Consider the following 9,842-nt stretch of genomic DNA (forward strand, 5'->3'; position numbering starts at 1 on the left):
CCAGGAATGGGATACAAATGTCAGAATTTTTTTAAAGTTCAAGAGGTGACTGCAAAAGCCAGTCAAGATTGAGAACCAGAGAACTAAAATATCACTGGAGACTGGCTGAAGAAACATACCCTAGCACCTGGAAAAATACTGGGCCTATTAGGTTGATGCCCAGAGGATTAACTGTTATTTTTGTTTTCATCTCTATATTTGTAAGAAAGATTTATCTATATTGCTTATGATATTTACTCAAGGAAATACTTAAAGAGAGTGAGTGAGACAGAACATTCTCTCCACTCGCTCACTGATGGTTTGCTCTCAGTTATTTGCACAGATGGAAAGATACCTAAGCAGTGATGATGTGAAAGATGCTTTAGTCATCTTTTTCTTGCATTCGTGTTACAAAATGGTTTTGTCAGATTAAGTAATGAACTCATGTACTTGAGGAGTATACATGCATTGCAAAGATTGACACCAAGAGATTGGTTCCTTTTTAGCCTTTGCCTAAACAACTTGTAACTCATATGGAAACTCCACTTCCTCAATGTTGCAACTACACCTGCGTGAAAATGAGCCGCCCGGCTATTCGACTGTCCACTGTGTGGACTTATCCCACACAGTGTCATCATATGGTGTTTATTGATCACCTGGTATGCACAACACATCGTGCCAGAATAGAGTCATTTATTTTATAGACTGGTTACAAAGGTTAAGACAAAAATGAAATAGGTGAAGTCCATGAACATAATGTTAAGAGAATAAAGCAAGTCGTAAGAGAATGCATACAGTATGATTTTGTTTCTCTTAGTTCAGAGACAAGTAAAATTAAATATATCACTAGGGATACACACATACCTAGTAAAACTGTAAAGGAAAACGAGAAAAAGATAAGCATGAAATGCAGGATTGTAGTTATGGTGGAGAGGAGGGTTGGTTATTCTTTACACCTTTGATTATAAGTATTTTTGTATATCTATGTAATGAATATCATGGGGGAGGGGAGAAGCTACAGTACAGAAGAGCGAGAAGAACTCCTCTCCTGTCACTAACACCCTCCTGGTCTTATAAGGAGTTCATGAGAGAAGGACGATGAGCTCAGTTCTGGACAAGTTAAGTTTGAGGAGTCCATCTGGTATCCAAGTTCAGATTTCAGGGAGGCAGTCGGATTTGTGGGTCTGAGACAGACATGTCTGCAATTCATCAGCACGTACTTGGAAGTTGCAAGTGGTGAGTGTGAGAACAATGCCTGGCACAGAGTGGGCACTCAGGAAATGTCTGTTGAATGAAAGTGATTAAGACCACTCAGAGAGACGAGTCAAGTAACAAAGGAAGACAAACCAGGACACTGAAATGGATTTGATACTTGAGACATGCAAAGAAGAGGAGCCTGAGACGGTGAGAAGGGAGCAGCAAAAATGTAGAGCGTGGTATTGCAGCTGCCAAAGAAGACAGCATTTCAAGAAGGAGGGATGGTCATAGGGGAGTTTGAGAATGGTCAAGTAAGATGAGTCTGGAGTATGTCTTTCAAGCCAGCAGAAAGAAGGCTGCTGACAGAGCTTTCGAGCATGGTTGTGCAGGTAGTACACTGCACAATGCCAGTGGGCACCATGCACGTTGTGGACATTGCATATTGGTATGCTTAAGATGACTGTTTTTTGACAGATGGAAGCAAGCGTCTCAAAGGAGGGGCACCTTCTTCCAGTCCACACAAAGGTGTTGTATTGGCTAACCACGACCCTGATTGTTGTTGAACCTGGTGAGAACAGTTCAATTTCAGTTTTGGGACTTAGCTGGCAGCAGGTGGAGGTGTAAATGGAAGGCAAAGAAGTGGAGCTTGAGAGAGTGTAGACAATGCTGTCTAGAAGTTTGGCTGACAGCAGAAGTTGAGAGATTAGGGACATGCAAGAAGGGAAAGGCAAAACTAAAGAAGGAAGGGAAGATTTCTTAGGTTTTTGGTTTTTTAAAATCATATGGAAGAGGTTAGAAAATGTTGACATACTCCTAGGAAGCAGCCAGGAGAGAGAGAGAGGTTGAAAATACAGGAGAGAGAATGAGAGGGAGAGTAGGAGAGTGAGGGAGGGATTAGCCCAAATTAGCTGAGATGGTCAGAGCAGGACTCTGAGGAGGGGACACCAGAATGAATCAAAGGAGGCAGCTGTGGGAAGACGGGGAGAAGAGCCCTCCAAGAAGAGGGAATAGCCAGTGCAAAGGCCCTGAGGCAGTGAAGAGCCTGTGTGTTTGAAGAACAGAAAGCTATAACATAGTGAACAAGTGTGAGCAAGAGAAGAATTTCAGTCAGAGATGCAGCAGGCCAGATTAAATGGTAGGGCCCTGTGGTCCATGGTTTAAAAGAAAAAAAAAGATTTCCTGGTAGCCAAATCTGGGTCAACACAAGCATCAAAATAAATAATAATAGTAATTGACTTAAACTCTTTGAGTAAAATAAAATAAAATTTATGAGTCTATGATGATTTAAAGAAATGAGCAAACAAATACATGAGGCAGAAGGGAAGCCCTTTCCTTCAATAGAATCCCAGCTAATAGGTGGAGAAGGAATGAGGGTACCACACAATTATCAATGGGTACCAAAAATAGCGGGGAAAGTTTGATGAGGGACAGGATATTTACCTGGCCTCAAAGTCTCCACACAAGTTACTTTAAGGATAAAAGAGTAACTTTACAGTAGAGAAGACTGGCTGACACCAGCTTAACCAAGTGGTCAGCCATCTTTACCAGAGATGGGACAAACTGACACAGGTGACTTTAGCTGGAATGAGATGCATTTAGTTAATATTGGCTGTTGAAAAACATATTTTGAACTAGTTCCCAGTCCTTGAGATTTTATAGATTAAAAATATGTTTTGAAGTCTGACATAGAATTGCCAATTTTTTAATTTCCCCAAGTAAGGACATAAACTATTGCCATACACTGTTCCCATTTCATTTCATCTTATTTTATTTTTATTTATTTTAATTAATCTTATTCATTTTAATTTAACTAATTTTTTGAATAATTAATGCATTCACGTGATTCAAAATTCAAAGGGATTGAAAGGGTGTTTAGTGAAATTGTCTCTCCCTCCCTTTTCCTGCAGCCTCCCAGTTCTCTCCTTTAGGGAAACCCTCGTTCCTGGTTTCTTGTGTATACATTTGTCCTGTAACAGCTTCCCCACCTAACATTATTTCATATTAAAAATGTCAGTCAATGCTAAAAAATTGAATGCACATAATGAAAACTTAAAACGAAAAATGAAAAGAATAAATTTTGCTTTTTAGAAAACTCTCCCCACGAAGTCTTTATTTTTCTCATCTCTGTGCGGCACTGAAAACTTTCACAGGCTGGTATTGGTTAAATTCGTCCCTCTAGGGGCCGGCCCGATGGCGCAGCGGTTAAGTGTGCACGTTCCACCTGGGTGGCCCGGGTTCGCCGGTTTGGATCCCAGGTGTGGACGTGGCACTGCTTGGCAAGCCATGCTGTGGTAGGTGTCCCACATATAAAGTGGAGGAATTTGGGCACAGATGTGAGCTCAGGGCCAGTCTTCCTCAGCAGGAAGAGGAAGATTGGCAGCAGATGTTAGCTCAGGACTAATCTTCCTCAGAAAAAAAAAAAAAATTCATCCCTCTAATTCCAGGTAATAGTATACTTGGGCCACCCTGGAGAAACATTTTAGCTACTCCATCCTGCAGTACATATGTCACTGCTTTGCTTTCTAATTACACAGTGTACAATCCCCATTGGTGATATTTGTTCTTAGTACAACTCCCTTCAAGTGAAATTGACCATATTCAATATTGCTATTGACAGTCTAATGAGAAAATTACAGGTTTTGGGCTGATGAAAACAATGCCTCGTTCTGGAAACTTATATGGGCTTTTATCTTACTTCCTCGGAGAATAGAGACATAATAGATGAAAGGCAGATTTGGCCACTTACAAAAACCAAATAGAGCCCCAGACACTTAGCAGGAGCAGGTGTCAATTATAATCTGTTCATTTCAAAGTTTATTAAATTATCAAAGGGACTGGGCATCAGGTTTTGTTTACCAACTGTGTATTTTCCCCGGTCCCTTAGATTGGGATGACGTGAGGATCTGTTGCTTCTTTTAAAGATCACACTACGATAACCCACCTTTAGTTTAGGAGCCAGCCCTTAGCCAAGCTCTGGGCATTATTATTGATTACTTTTGGGGGACTAGCCAGCTTGGATCAGTTGGAGAACTAGGGAGTTTTAAAGATGAAATTACCAGACTCAGCATTGTACCTTCCCAGAAAAAGGCAGAGCTATTTCTTCAGTTTCTACTTGATTAAAAATCAAATATCAATCTGGACTTGGTTCTAGATTTAAATCTTGTTCATTTGCTTGTTCAACAGATATTCACTGAACTCCTGCCATGTGCCAGGATCTCAGGATACGATGTTGAAGAAAAGAGACAAAGTTTGCAATCTGTAAAGGAAGTCAGATAAAGAAAGAAAAAAGTATCTTCCAGAGAGTCCAGCCTGAGGTTGCTCTGATAAGAGACAGGGAAATCTGGGAAGAGATGGGAGTGGTACCGACCTGGACTCAGGATGCCAGGTAAGACTTTCTGGAAGAAAAATGTCTGAACTGAAGGACCAGTAGGAATGAAATGTGGGAATAATGTTTGATGCAGAGAGAAGAGCACATATGAAGGCTAGGAGGCAAAAGAAAAATAGTCACTGGTTCCTTTGAGAACTGAAAGTTCAGGAAGTTGGTGGATAGAGTGAGAGGTACAGACAGATGACTCAGACAGGTGGACAGGGGCCAGGTAACAGAAGTTTCTGTTATGGGGGTTGGGATTTTATTTTGAAGGCAATGGGGGAACATTAAAGGGTTTTGGCTGATAAATGATGTGGTCATATTTGTCTATTAAAAGATCGCTCTGGTTGTGGCAAAGAGGATGTTCTGGAAGCGACAAAACTGGAAGTGAGAAGAGCAGTGAGCTAAGAAGCTGTCTCAGTGATCCAGGCAGCAGAGATGGAGAGAGGTGGACCAGTTAAAGGCAGAACCCCTAGGGCCTGGCATGGGAAGGAATGTGGGGAAAGGAAAAGGAAGAGTTAAGGATGACTCCCAGATTTCTGATTTGGACAGCGGGGTAGGTGATAGTGGTGGACGAGGAGTGTTTTGAGGCAGAAGTTGTCTTTCTTGGCAAAAGCAAAAGTAACTGGTGCTTTTCTAGTTTTCCTCTTTTCTAGACTATGAAATTAGATACCAATCCTTGTGTTACATTTCATACCAAACAGTATTCAAAATTGGTTGCATTTTTCCATAAATGACCTGCAAGCATAAGAGATGTGATTCAATTTGTAAAAAGTTGGCACTTTGGAGGAATTCAAACATTTCTATTCTTATGTCACTTCCCAAAGTAAGACAGAGTTGGATAAAACTCACCCCTCATAATATCACTTCACAAGACACTAGCTTGGTCACTTTCCATGGTTTTTTCTCTTAAATTTTTTAAAATCAATGTAATGCATACACATAGTTTTAAAATGGTATTGTACTAGGGGCTGGCCCCGTGGCCAAGTGGTTAAGTTCGCGCGCTCCGCTGCAGGCGGCCCAGTGTTTCGTTGGTTCGAATCCTGGGCGCGGACATGGCACTGCTCATCAAACCACGCTGAGGCAGCGTCCCACATGCCACAACTAGAAGGACCCACAACGAAGAATATACAACTATGTACCGGGGGGCTTTGGGGAGAAAAAGGAAAAATAAAATCTTTTAAAAAAACAAAACAAAACAAAAAAAATGGTATTGTACTAAATGGAAAGTGACAATCATCTTCCTTAGATTCTACTCCCTAAAACTAACCACTTTCAACTGCCTTTTTATTTGATCTGATATTTGCTTCCATGTTCTTATGTTATTATTTTGTTTTTAATTAAAGTTTTTGAATAAGTAATACAGTCATACGGTCCTAAAATAAGACATGTAAAAAGATATACAGTAAAGAGTATTTTTCCTACTCACATCTCCCATCCATCTACTTCCTACCCAACCCACTTTCCCCAGATAACCTCTGTTAGTTTTCTGTGTACCTAGATACAAGAAAATAACATTATATATTTACTTTGTCTGCCTTTTTCTGTTATTTTTTATGCAAAAGTATCCCTAATCAACCATGATGAAGTAGGATATTTCACATTAACAAACAATCCAGACATCTTAGTGGCTTCTTTCTCACCCGTGCTCCATGCCCTTCTCTGGTTGTTTCACATTTTCTGCATGCAGAGTTGCAAAGCAACAGAATCTCTACCATCTGGAGTGTCATGCTTGCAATGGCAAGGGACGGAGACTATGACAAATTGCTCCCTGGCCCCTAAAGGCTTACTCCCAGAGGTGACACATGTCACTTCTGCTCACATTCATTGATCAAAGCATGTCACATGGACCTGACAGTTTAAAGGGGGCAGGGAAGTGCAAACTTATCGTGTGCCCAGGAGTCAGAGAGCCAGACATGCTGGCGAACGGCACTGGTGATTAGCTCACATGTGCACCGTTCTGCACCTAGCTTTTTTCAGCTAGAACGATATTTAATCAATCTTGCCATTTCAGTAAATAGAGCATCCCTACTGTTTTTTTAAAAGCAGATGGAGATTTGCATTATTTGCAGTATTTCCTTTACAAAAAATGCTGCAGGGAATATTCGGAAACTATTTTGCACACGTGAGAATATATCTCTAGGATAAATTTCGGTAAGTGACATTGCTGGGTCAAAGGGTACACACGCTCGTAATTTTGATAGGTATGGCCAAATTGTCCTCCACGGAGGGTTGGCCAGATTACAGTCTTCCCAGAGTGTATGCCAGTGCCTACTTCCCCAAAGCCTTGCCAAGGGAGTGTATTTCCAAACTTTTGGGACTTCCTCAGTCTGATAGGTGAAAATATTCTCATTTTATTTTCACATTGCATTTCTCTTAGGAATGAAGTTTGCTGCTACTTCTTGCTTGTTATAATTCAGACATCCTGTAATAGTAAGCGGGAGCTGACTTCATTAACACTATCCCCCACACACATGCACATATTTCCTCTACCTCATCCTCTCTGTTCCATAGTTGCATCACAGTTTTGGGTCAATTCAGTGATCAGTTTGCCTTATTATGACGTGTAAGCATATTTAGCCATAGCTCCAAGAAGTGTATTATAAGATTTCCTCTCATGTACTCTTTTTTGCCCCTGGACTTAATAATTGCTTTGGGTTTTATGCTCACTTATTTTTCTTCTACTAATTGTTAAAGTTTTCTCATTTGCTCCATTGGATCAATGTTCTATTGATAGTTTTTCCCAAGCCATCAAATGTGTTAGATAATTTATTGATTCCCTTTTTCCGTGGAGATTCCCTTCCCAGAGCCGTTTGTCGTTTACACCGTCCTGCACTATCTGCTCTCCAAGCCTGCTTCTTGGATCCCATTTCCTCCTTTTTCTTGGATTACTCTTTATTTAAGTGGAGCATATCATTCAATAACTTCCAGAAAATTCTGTTTTTAGGTCTTTAATGTCTTTGTTCTAACCTCACCTTTGATATCGGACTAGTGTGGCATCCTAGGCTAAAGATCATTTTCTCTCTGAATTATGGAGATATTATTCCATTGGTTACTAGAATCCAGTGATATTGTGAAGAAATATGACTCAATTCTGATTCTGTTAGGGATAAAGACTTCTATTTTCCTCCAGTATCCATTCTTCCTTTTTCCTTTAGCAAAATAATGCCTACCATTTACCTGGCTGGAGATGACATTTCCGAGCTTTCCTTGCTCTTGTAGGGGAGGAAGACATTTCCTGTTCCCAAATGTGGGTTCGTCTGGCCGGAGAATGAATTAAATTCACATGAGACAGAATAGCAAGAGAAAATTAAACAAAGCTTTATGAGGAACCATGGCCCAGGGCCTTTCTTCCCGAAGGAAGAAAGGGCACCGAAGAAGTGGGGTACACAGAGTGGTTATATACCCCCAAACAGGGTGTTTCACATGTGATTGAAATGTCCCTCCCGCAATAGTCACAAGATTGCCCTGTCGGCACAGCGCTTGATGGACACAGCAGGTAGTGGTCTGCTGTCTCAGAGGGCGTAGCAGGAGGCAAGTCTATTGTCTTGAGCTGGGTGATCACAGATGAGTGCAGCAATCAGTTCCAGCCTAAGGAAAGATGCTTAATGCTTAAAGAAATGCCAAAGTTGGGAGGGGGAGGGAAGTCAGTTACAGGAGGTTACCAGAGAAGCACAATAAAATGCAAATTTAAGTCCTTGCCTTTGGTATTGATTAAGAGTTTCTAGAGAGAATGTCATCTCCTTTCTTCTTCCTGGTACAGAGAGGGAGGCTCCTTTTACAGATAGAGATTTACCTTACAAATGTAAACATGTCCTAACAAAGGGCAAGTTCCATTCCTCCTTCCCTGTCCCAGTTTATCAAAAGCAATCAGCCTCAAATAATCCTGATGCCAAAGAGACATATCTTGGGGTGGCCAATTTCAGGTCCCCGCACTCTGCTTTCTGGACAAGTGACTAAGTTCTGGGCATTGGAATGCGAGTTGAAATTGTGTTTTCCACTTCAGGTTGTAACCTGGAAGGACTCAGCATCCAAAGACCTTTCACCTCTCCCTCTCCCCCGTGGTAGGATGTTGACACGATGGGGGGACCTAGACTGCCTCCTTGAATTCTGAATTGGAAGCTGGATGATGAGGATTCCTGAGGAGCCCTTCCAGCCCCGCCCTCTACCTCTTAGCTATGACGTGAGTAGGAATTCATTTCTATTTTGATTATGCCACTCCATATTTTATATCTGTGTTAAAACAACTTAGATTCTTCCTTCATATACTGTTCCTTTCTGTATGACTTGTTTGCCTCCCCCCACCCCCTGAAAGTTTTAGGATCCTTTTTTTATCCCCAGTGTCCTGAAATTTCCTGATTATAGCCTTGTCATGGGCTGTTCTAAATTCAGTGGTGCACTTTCAATCAGAATTATTGTGTTTTTCAGTTCTGTGAAATTTTCTTGTCTCATTTCTTCAAGAATTAGCTGCTTTCCATTTTCTCTGTAGTTTCTGTCTGAAACATTTATCATTTAGCATTTGTCTCCTTCTCTGAAGTCTTATCTTCCTCTTTTCTGCTTGCTTACCCCCGCCCCCACTTTCTGGATTTTATCTTTCAACTCTTTTGGTGCACTTTTTTTTTAAGGCTGTGTTGTTTTCCATTTCCAAGAGTTCTTTCTTATTACTCTTTTTATTTCTTTGAAGATATTAAGTGTAGGATTTTTTTTCCTTCGATTTTTTGTTACCGTGTTTCCTTTATCTTGCTTGTGTTGTCTCTCGTGTTGGAGGCTTTCTCAAATGTTTAATGATGTGTGACCATGGGTTCCTAGTTCAGAGTGAGGCAGGTCTGAGGCGATTAGGCTAGTGACAGAGGGTGTCTGGGGACAAACAGGTCTTTTGTGTGGGGCACTCCCAAATGTCAGTATCCTGGTGACTTTTCTCCAGGGCAGATTAACTTCTCAAGAGGAGAGTTCTGTAGTTTCCTGGTTGGGGGCGTATGCCTCGCCCTCAGAGTTGGGGGGAGGAGGAATAGGACACATACACTCCAAACCAGCTTTCGTTTGTAAGGATTATATTGATTCACTTCAGCGACTCAAGGACTTAACAGATGCGTGCTATAACACATGTATGTTTGTTTATTCATTTAACAAATATTTATAATGAGTCCCTCGTGTGTGTGTGTGTGTGTGTGTGTGTGTGTGTGTGAGTGTGTGTGATACTGGGAAGACAAAATTGGGGAAAACCACGTCTCTGCTTTGGCTTGTAGCAGATGTAATCACAACTTTTGTGCAGATAGTGACTGATGTACTGGGCATGGTG

Source organism: Equus przewalskii, chromosome 15 (assembly GCF_037783145.1).
Source record: "Equus przewalskii isolate Varuska chromosome 15, EquPr2, whole genome shotgun sequence".
Classification (NCBI taxonomy): Eukaryota; Metazoa; Chordata; class Mammalia; order Perissodactyla; family Equidae; genus Equus; species Equus przewalskii.